This window comes from Myotis davidii, unplaced genomic scaffold, assembly GCF_000327345.1.
Source record: "Myotis davidii unplaced genomic scaffold, ASM32734v1 scaffold415, whole genome shotgun sequence".
Lineage (NCBI taxonomy): Eukaryota > Metazoa > Chordata > Mammalia > Chiroptera > Vespertilionidae > Myotis > Myotis davidii.
In genome coordinates, this window is record NW_006287951.1 from 3,911,866 (window position 1) to 3,921,748 (window position 9,883).

A 9,883-nucleotide genomic window follows, 5' to 3' on the forward strand; every position below is an offset into this window, starting at 1 on the left:
TCAGCATTTCTGCACATTTTGCAAGCAAGCTAAAAGCTCTAGTTTAGTTGAGCTCTACTGAAAGCCAGATTCCTAACTGTGCATGTTGCAAAATTAATGCTATTTGGAGAATAAAACGAGTCACCTCTTATATTCCACAACCAGGGAAAATCATTCCAGTAGTTTTCCCATCACTCAGATGTATAGCCTCCACCTCCAGAGTAGCAATGATCAGATATAATAGCACTAAACATCCATCTCCAAATGCCTAGAACCCCCACAGGGGTAAGTTAAGGGAATAAAGAAGACCTTGTCAGAAAAGCCAAGAGGGAACCCGCAAACTGTCTTACCCCATATATATGAACCCATCCACGGCTTAGAGAATTGTCTCACCTTATCCTTATTCTCTTTTTTTGTTAAATATATTTTTACTAGAGGCCCAGTGCATGGATTCCTGCACCGGTGGGGTCCCTCGGCCTGGCCTGCGGGGAATGGACCGAAACCGACTCTCTGACATCCCCCAAGGGATCCCGGATTGCGAGAGGGCAGTTCTCAAGTGATGCACCCCGGAATTGGGCTCCCTCCTCTCTGGTTCTGGGTGCGTCACCTGAGAACCGCAGCTGCCAAGTCACCGCAGCTCAGCAGCTGCGTCTGCCCCCTGGTGGTCAGTGCACATCATAGCTACTGGACTGTTGGCCGGTAGAATGGTCGGCTGGTTGCTTAGGCTTATATATATTTGGATTGATTTCAGAGAAGAAGGGAGAGGGAGAGAGATAGAAACATCAATGATGAGAGAGAATCATTGATTGGCTGCCTCCTGCATGACCCGGAATTGAGCCCACAACCCGGGCATATGCCCTGAGCAAAAACTGAATCGTGACCTCCTGGTTCATAGATCAATGCTCAACCACTGCATCACTGCAGCCGGGCTGCCCTCACCATTTTCAATTCTATCCCTCCTCTGGTCTATGACAGCTACAACAGAACTCTAGCCTTGTTTGTATCCTTCCAACTGGATACAGAAGCAGGTAGAAGAGAAAGCTGAAGGCAGATAGAACTTAGCAGCAAAATAATTGATCCATATATAACAAAAGACCCTTTTAAGTTTATAGCTTTTATTGACACCTTATAACATTCTGGCTCACTCAAAATTACTGAGCCTGGGTGTGGCTCAAATATGCTGCCTAAGGGCACTTAGCAGAGAATCTTCCAAATAACGAATGCATAACTGTTCCATGTGTGAAATGGCTTTGCCTTTAAATGGATTTTCTTTTAAAAGTGGATTATAGAGTCTTATTTTAATAAAAGCTAATCTGGTGATGGACTAGAGCAGTGGTCGGCAAACTCATTAGCCAATAGAGCCAAATATCAACAGTACAACAATTGAAATTTCTTTTGAGAGCCAAATTTTTTAAACTATATAGGTAGGTACATTGTTATTAACCTACCTATATAGTTTAAGACTGTTGATATTTGGCGTTTCCCCCGTGCTGCATATCCTGCAGCCCACCTGTGTCGCGTCTCCCGACACCCCCCACTTCTTCTAATGCCACTTCTTCAAAATAGACTCGCCCAGCCCGAAAACCGACTTCTGCATATGGGCCACGAAGTTTTAATTGCACAGAATGTGCGTGCCCGCACGTGGTATTTTGTGGAAGAGCCACACTCAAGGGGCCAAAGAGCTGCATGTGGCTTGCGAGTCGCGGTTTGCCAACCACTGGACTAGAGATAACCCAAGCATAGGACAGGACAATTTTTTGGCAGTCTCATTTTTGTTTCTTTTTTACTTTATGTAATAGACAGTAGGTTGTAAACCAAAATAAAATGGAGAAAGACTGAAAAGAAATCTCGATAAATTAGTAGAGAAAATCTGAGTAAGAAAAGGAGAAAAAATGCTGAGGCTACTAAAATGAAGAAGGATTCACTAAAGAAACATTTGAATACCAGAAATGTAGGACTTAACAGTTACCTCGGATTGCAATGACTATATTTAGTAGTCATTCTCAAGATTTGAGGAGAGTGGGGAAAACGTAGAGAGACAAGACACTTTGGTGGCCTTTTGGTGAGCATTTAAAGCTTAATAGTATCTTGGGATATATGTGGTCTGTCTAGGTAAATTATGAAAAAAATGGAAAAAATTACCTCAAAGGTTATAATAAAAAGAAACATGTTTGAAAACTTGTAAACCTTTCAGAATGCCTTGTAAACAGAAATTACTATGATTATATCTCCAGTGATGAGTCTGTCTCTAGATGGCAGCCTGCACTTTGTAATATTCCTTGTGAACAGCAGATACAGTAAACCCCTTTTTTCCATGGGGAATATGTTCCAAGACCCTCAGTAGATGCCTGATACTACAGATAGTACCGAACCCTATAAGATACTATGCTTTCTCCTATATATACATATCTATAATAAAGTTTAATTTGTAAATTAGGCACAATAAAAGATTAAGAACTCATAATAAAATAAAACAATTATAAAAATATACCATAAAGTTACACAAATATGGTCTCTCTCTCTCTCAAAATATCTTATTGTACTGTATTCAAATTTTCACTTAAAGGAAGCACTTTATGGCTTCACTTTGGTGTATCCAAATTGCCGGCATCACTATTGTACTTGGAGGCCATTATTAAGTAAAATAAAGGCTACTTAAAAAAATTTATCTTTATTGTTTAAAGTATTACAGATGTCCCCCCCTTTTTCCCTACTAATCACCTCCACCCTACACCATGTCCTTGCACCCAAGGCCTTCACCACACAAATAAGGGCTACTTGAACACAAGAACTGCAATACAGTTGATCTGATAACCCAGGTGGCTACTAAGTGACTAACAGGCAGATAGGGTATATGGCGTAAATGTACTGGGAAAAGGGATGATTCACGTACCCGGTGAATGGAGCAGGATGGCACTGAAATCACCACACTACCCAGAATGCTGCACAATTTAAAAATTAATTGTTTATTTCTAGAAGTTTTCATTTAATATTTTTGGACCATTGGTAACTGAAACAGTAGAAAATAAAATCATGGGTAAGTGGGGACTTCTGTCTCTGTAAATACAAAAGGCAAGTGAAACATCAAACTAAGCGCTCAAAAAAAAAATCACATTGGCACATAATATGCGAGCACCAAATAAATGTGTACCCTTTCAAGACTGCACAAGGTACACGTCATACATATCAAGAACAGATAAATTTACTCAATATTAGTATTTCAAATTTTGAGGTTAAGTGATGCTAGTATAGCACAGGGCCAAAAGCAAATATAATTATTGTCCTAGAGTTATATAACCTTTCAAATTATTTTTATCGAATCTTGAACAATTATTAAAATAACCTCATTACAACAGTGCTAATGCTGTTCACATAAAACAAGAATCAGAGGAAAGAACAGAGAAGAAAATAAATCTATTTGGGCTCTATGAATAATATATTTTTAAATATATTTCTTTATTGATTTCAGAGAGGAAGGAAGAGGGAGAGAGAGATAGAAACATCAATGATGAGAGAGAATCATTAATCGGCTGCCTCCTGCACACCCCCTACTGGGGATCGAGCCCACAACCCAGGCATGTGCCCTTGACCGGAATCGAACCCGGGACCCTTCAGTCTGCAGGCCAACGTTCTACCCACTGAGCCAAACCGGCTAGGGCTCTATGAATAATATTAATATGATTCAAAACAGGCTGGGCTTCTTAATCTGTGGCACATGGATTCTTAAGCATCTAATGAACCTTTTGAAACTCTACGAAAATTTAGGTTTGGGAAACTTTTGTGGAGAAAGGCCCAAATATTTCAGAACATTATTAAAGGAATTTGAGGACGGAAAAAGGTTAAAGTTACACATTAGAGAAAAAATATTGGCTAAAGACTTTTGGTCTTAGGAAAGTGAAAGGGGAAATAAAATGGTGACAGTAAAAAATAGTTGTAGAAAAGCCAAGACTCTGGAGCTGGGGAATGGAGAGGAGAAAAGGGTAAATTCTTTCCCTTTCTAATAAATTGAGCCATGAGTGAAATGACATCATTTAAAAAGAGTCAGGTTTCATCTCTAAAGTGTCAAAAAAAAAAAAAAAAAAAAAAAGAAGCACAAGGAAAATTGCCCATGTTACAGGGATACATAAATTACAGAGTGAAAATATTTATTCATCAAGTATCTTGTTTACAGCAAACACTACATATTTGACTCCAGTTACATAATATATGTAAGATAATTAGGACTTAAAAATTATTTAGGGTTATTTGGCAGTTTCCTATCAAACTGCATACAAATGGCAAGACCTATTTCTTTAATTGGTCCCAAATAATCTCAAGTATACTTTTATGAAGTCCTCTTATAATTTTTTTAATGTACTAATAAGACTTTCTCAATTCATCTTTTACGTAGAATACCCCTTTTTCTCAAACTTTTAAGTGGGTGATTAAAGAAGGGGAGAAAACTGATAGGGTTGGGCTTAATAAAAGAATCTTAAAATATTTTCCTTAAACTGAATCCTCCAGTATTTTTAAAATATACTTTTTAAAAGAAGTTTGAGACTGACAGAAAAGTTATAAACACAGTACAGAGGTTCTCCTATACACACAATTAGTTCCTCTTATTGTTAATATCGCACATTGGCATGGTATAATTGTCACAACTAATGAGCCATATTGATAACATTATTATTTCCCCCCAGTGCTAATGAGAAATAATTAACATACATGACTATGTAAGTTTAAGGTGTACAGATGATGGTCTGATTTGCATATATTGTAGAATGATTACAATAGGTTTAGTTAACATGCATAATCTCATACAGACACAATAAAAACAAATTTCTCCTTGTAATGAGAACTCTTAGGAACCATCTTAACACAACTTTCCTTTTTTATCATACAGCAGCATTAACTATAATTACGTTTTACATTATATCCCTAGTCCTTATTTATGTTGCAAGTGTAGTTTGTACCTTTTGACTGCCTTTCTCCAGTACCCCTTCCCTCCATTCCAGTATCATTATTATTAAAAGTTATACTTTATTCAGATTTTCTTGGTTTTTACCGAATGTCCTTTTTCTGTTCCAGGATTTTATCCAGAATACCACAAAAGGGGGTAAGTTCTCATGTCTCATTAGGCTCCTCTACACTGTGACCACTTTTTCAGACTTCATGTTTTTTGATGACCATGGTGGTTTTATTGAGCAGCAGTCAGATATTTTATAGAATGTCTTTCAATTTGGGTTTGTCGGGTATTTTCTCATGGTAGATACAATTTATGGTTTTTTGTTCTGTTTCCTTTTTTGTTAATCCTCAAACAAAAAATTTTTTTGTTTGAGGATTAACAAAATTAATCCATTTTTTTCCATTGCTTTTCAGAGAGAATGGAAGGGAGGGAGGGGGAGAAATTTTTTCCATTGCTTTTCAGAGAGAATGGAAGGGAGGGAGGGGGAGAAACGTCAATATGAGAGAGACACATCAACTGGCTGCTTCCTGCACATGCCCTAACCTGTGCCCGGGAAGCAAACCGGTGACCCAGGTACATCCCCTTAACTGGGAATTGAACCTGTGACCCTTCCGTGTGCAGGCTGACACTCTAACCACTGAGAACACCAGCCAGAGCCAGTTTATGGGTTTTTGAAAGATGAAAGAGATAAAGTGCCATTCTCATCACATCAAAACAAGGATACATGCTATCAACATGACTAAATACTACTAACTTAATCATGATCATCTAGCTGAGGTAGTATTTTTCACGTTTTTCCACTGTTACAAATTACACTTTTTCCCTTTTTCAATAATGTACTCTTTGGAAGGAAGTCATGATGTATAGTCCATAGTTAAGGGCTAGGGAGTTAAGCTTCATTTCCTTAAGCTTTATGTAGGTATTTACATAAATTATCTTGAATTCTACATGAAAGATTTGTCTATTCCCAACCATTTGTATCATTATTCAATCATTTATTTATATCAGAATAGACCTATGAATATTTTACACTCTGGGTTATAATTCAAGTCTATGATATTTATGTTGTTGCTCTAATTTTTACAGCTTTGGCCATTGAGGGCTCTTTAAGTTAACTCCTGTGTCTTTTACATATCTTCATGTTGTTTAGTTTTTCTGAAGCACTTGTTTATTCTGACACTGAAATGCTCCAGGATCACCTTGTGAATTTCCTGTCCCAGTCCTAGAATTTAACATTTGTTAAAGCAGCCTTGATTTCTTTTATGGAAGAATAAAATTGGAAAGCAAGATCTAGGTGCTAGGTGTGCTTATTGCTACTGGCTTTATGCTAGAAAAATGCCATTTCTTTTAGGCCCCCTCAGCTGAAAGAACAAGGAAAAAATAAATAAATAAAATATATATGTATATAAATATACATATGTATGTGTACATACTTATGAGTATACAAACATATTTATAAGTACTTCTACATGTTAGCCATTTGTGTCCACATTAAGCTATAAGTTACACTAATGCTTTCAACTACCCCATTATGACATGGATTATTCTAGCATCCTCCCTTGCTTATCCAAAATCTCCTACTCTTACAACTGTCAAAAATCTAGTTCCCACCATCAACCACCTATTTACTGAACTTTTCAACTCCAGGATACATGTATAGTAACTTCAGAATTGGTAACTAATAATTCTATGGGAAACAACTTTGCCAACTAGACTACAGTGCTTATACTGTACTAGAGGCCTGGTGCATGAAATTCGTGCACAGGGGCGGAGGGGGGTCACCTCAGCTCAGCCTGCACCCTCTCCAATCTGGAACCCCTTGGGGGATGTCCTACTGCCGGTTTAGGCCCAATCCTGGGGATTGGGTGTAAACCAGTAGTCAGTCATTTGGTCGTCCCTCACTAACCCCACTGCTGGCCTGGTTGCCCCACGCAGCCTGCTGTTCAGTCATTTGGTCATCCCTCACTAACACCCCTGCCGGCCTGGTCTCTCCACACAGCCTGCTGGTCATTACTGTTACTGTGACGGCGTCCTGGACAATTTGCATATTCCTCTACTATTAGTATAGTTTTGTTTGGCCTTTACTCTCACAATCACCACTCATTTCTTCAGTTACTCAGAAAAGCACCTATTGCCCAAACCCCTTCAGGGTGAGGTTATTTCATGTATTTTTAGTACAGTTAGATTATTTTGTAATAGTGCATTCATCCTGGGATTAACTCATAAGTGATTTTTAAAATAAAAATTTGTATGTATCAATGTGTATTTTTTGTGCTGTAAAGTTCTATGGGTTTTGAGAAATGCACAGTATCATACACCCAACATTACAGTATCATACAGAATACTCTCACCACCCCTACACCGTGATTCACTTATTTCAACATCTCCCCTCCCCCAAACCCTGGCAAACACGGACCTAACTACCATCTCTACAGTTTTGCCTTTTCGAGAATGTCATATAACTGAAATCATATAATATGTAGCATTTTCAGACTGGCTTCTTTCCCTTCACACAGCAATACCCATTTAAGATTTATCTGTGCTTTTGTGTGGATTAAGAGCTCATTCCTTCCGATCACTAAATGGTATTCTATTGTATCGTTATACCAGTAGTTTATCCATTTTTATTTACTGACGAATATCTTTGTTGCTTCCAGTTTGGGAAAAGAATAATATAATTACTATAAACAGTAACATGCAGTTTTTTGTGTGTATATAAGTTTCAAATCATTTGGGTAAACACCTAAAAGTATGTAACTGCTGGATTTTATAGTAAGCTGTCAGACTGTTTTCCAAAGTGGCTATGCTATTTTGCATTCCCATCAATAATTAAATTCCTGCAGCTTCACATCCGTGGCAGTAATTGGTATTGTCAGTGTTTTGGATTGTAGCCATTCTAATAGCCAAGTAGTGATATCTTGTTACTTTAATTTGCATTAATCTAATCACAATGTTGGGCACCTATTCATATCGTATTTGCCATCTCTATCCCTTCTTTGGTGAGGTGTCTGTTCAGATTCTTTGCCCAGTTTTTTATCGGGTTATTTATTTTTTGAGCTTTTAAGAGTTCTTAGTCTATTTGAATACAAGTCCTTTATCATATATACTTTGCAAATATTTTCTCCTAGGCTATCTTTTCATTTTCTTAAGCTTGTTTTACAGAGCACAAAACTTTTAATTTTAATAAAGCCCAACTTGCCAATTTGTTCTTTCATGGATTGTGCTCTCTTGCTTGTTGTCTAAAAACCTCATCACTAAACACAAGGTCATGCAGACATTCTCCTACATTTTCTCTTAGAAGTTTATAGTTTTGCATTTTACACAATAAGTTAATTTTTCTGTAAAGGGGTAAGACCTGTGTTTAAGTTCCTTTTTTACTTATGGACATCCAAGTGTTCCAACATAATTAAAAAAAAAGATTATTTCTCAATTTAATTGCCTTTGAATCTTTATTTTTAAAAATCAGTTGACTATCCTTGTGTGGTTCCTGTAATATTTTTAAAGAATAATATATACAACTTTGGAGAAAAGAAAACCATTATGAATAGGAGAATAAAATATTCCAAAATATTTCATGTTCCATTCTCTTATTTTAATAATTTTATCCTGTTCTCTGCATATCTCACAATTTTTCCTAAATGACAGACCCATCAGGATTATCTGTGGTTTTTCACTTCACTCTACCTAAAATAGGACTGTATATGTCCATATTCATGAGCTCTTCTGGAAACATCAGAATAATAAGATACTAAGACTTTTTACTAGTCCCAAGAAATTCATAGTCCATTAAAACAGATATTGACTTACAATAACATAAAATATAAAAATGCAAAATATGCCCAACGTGTGGAAGCTTCAAAATTATGAGTTATGCTTACACACACACACACACACACTATTGTAGGAAATGGACCTCTGTGATCCATCTCCAGCATGGTCAGCTTTTGATGGAACTTACTGAATTTCCCCAGAATGTAGGGAGGAACAAAGAACTGTGCCCTACATAGTGGAATCCCCTGAGGTGTCTGCCTTAGCTAGACAGGGGAGGTAGAGGTAGCTAGAAAAACCTCAGCCCAATATTTTTAAATGGCCCAATGGGAGACAGCAAGACCTGGGCAACGTATGAGGAAATAGGTGACCTCATCGTACTCAGCCAATGAGGAACATGAGGAGGGACTAAATAAAGAGGCTATGTTCCCTGCACCACATGTGTGCCTGTAAAATGGATGCCTGCTCTCAAGAATGTTTTTAAAAGTATTTTCGCCATGCTTCTGTTTCTGAGTCTGTCACTTGAAATGTGGACACATGAGCCCTTTCTCACACTATCCAAGGGAAGAAATCATTTGTACTGCTATATACAAGTTCTGTTATGATAATATGGTAACCAATATTATTTACCAATAAATGCTATTCCTGAAATTCTAATTAAAATTAGAAATTCACTTTGAAAAGTAAAACACTATGAAGTAGTAAGAAGTTACTAGGATAATAACTAACTAAAAGCAGAAACCTAAAATATAGAAGGAGCACTGAAATAACTTTTTCTCTAATAACACTTGGTAAACCTACACATGAATGAATTGGGAGTTCTGAGGTATAGGGTTCTAAGAGAAACAACTCATTCATAGCGGGGGCTCATAGGATTTCATCTCTAAGTTAAGGTTAAACCAGCAGTAAATCTAACGACTTATACTCTGTGGAATACAAATAAAGGGGATTTTTTGGTCCTGTGTAGAGGAAGATAAATGTACCTAAGAAGTAATAATCAAAAATGGTACACCTGGGAGAAACCAAGATGGCAGCATAGGTAAACACTGGAGATTGCTGCCTCGCACAACCACTTCAAAAATACAACTAAAAGACGGAACGGACATCATCCAGAACCCCAGGAAGGCTGGCTGAGTGGAAATTCTACAACTAGAAGGAAAGAGAAAAGCATACCGAGACTCAGAGGAGGTG

At 37.3% G+C, this 9,883-nt stretch overlaps 1 protein-coding gene across 6 annotated transcripts in view; it reads right to left on the bottom strand.

Annotated features, from left to right (window-relative positions):
• Window positions 1–9,883, bottom strand: part of STAG1 (stromal antigen 1) — a 336,264-nt gene that overhangs the window by 189,292 nt on the left and 137,089 nt on the right. The window contains exons 1-2 of one of the 6 annotated variants that reach the window (XM_015561384.1): window positions 2,873–2,955; window positions 125–247 (exon numbers count right to left, since the gene is read on the bottom strand). The exons of 4 other annotated variants lie outside the window; for them this stretch is intronic. The gene's annotated coding sequence lies outside the window, so the exon portion shown is untranslated. Of the gene's footprint in view, window positions 1–124; window positions 248–2,872; window positions 2,956–9,883 lie in introns of those variants that run through there. One more of the 6 variants, XM_015561383.1, reaches the window with a different exon arrangement.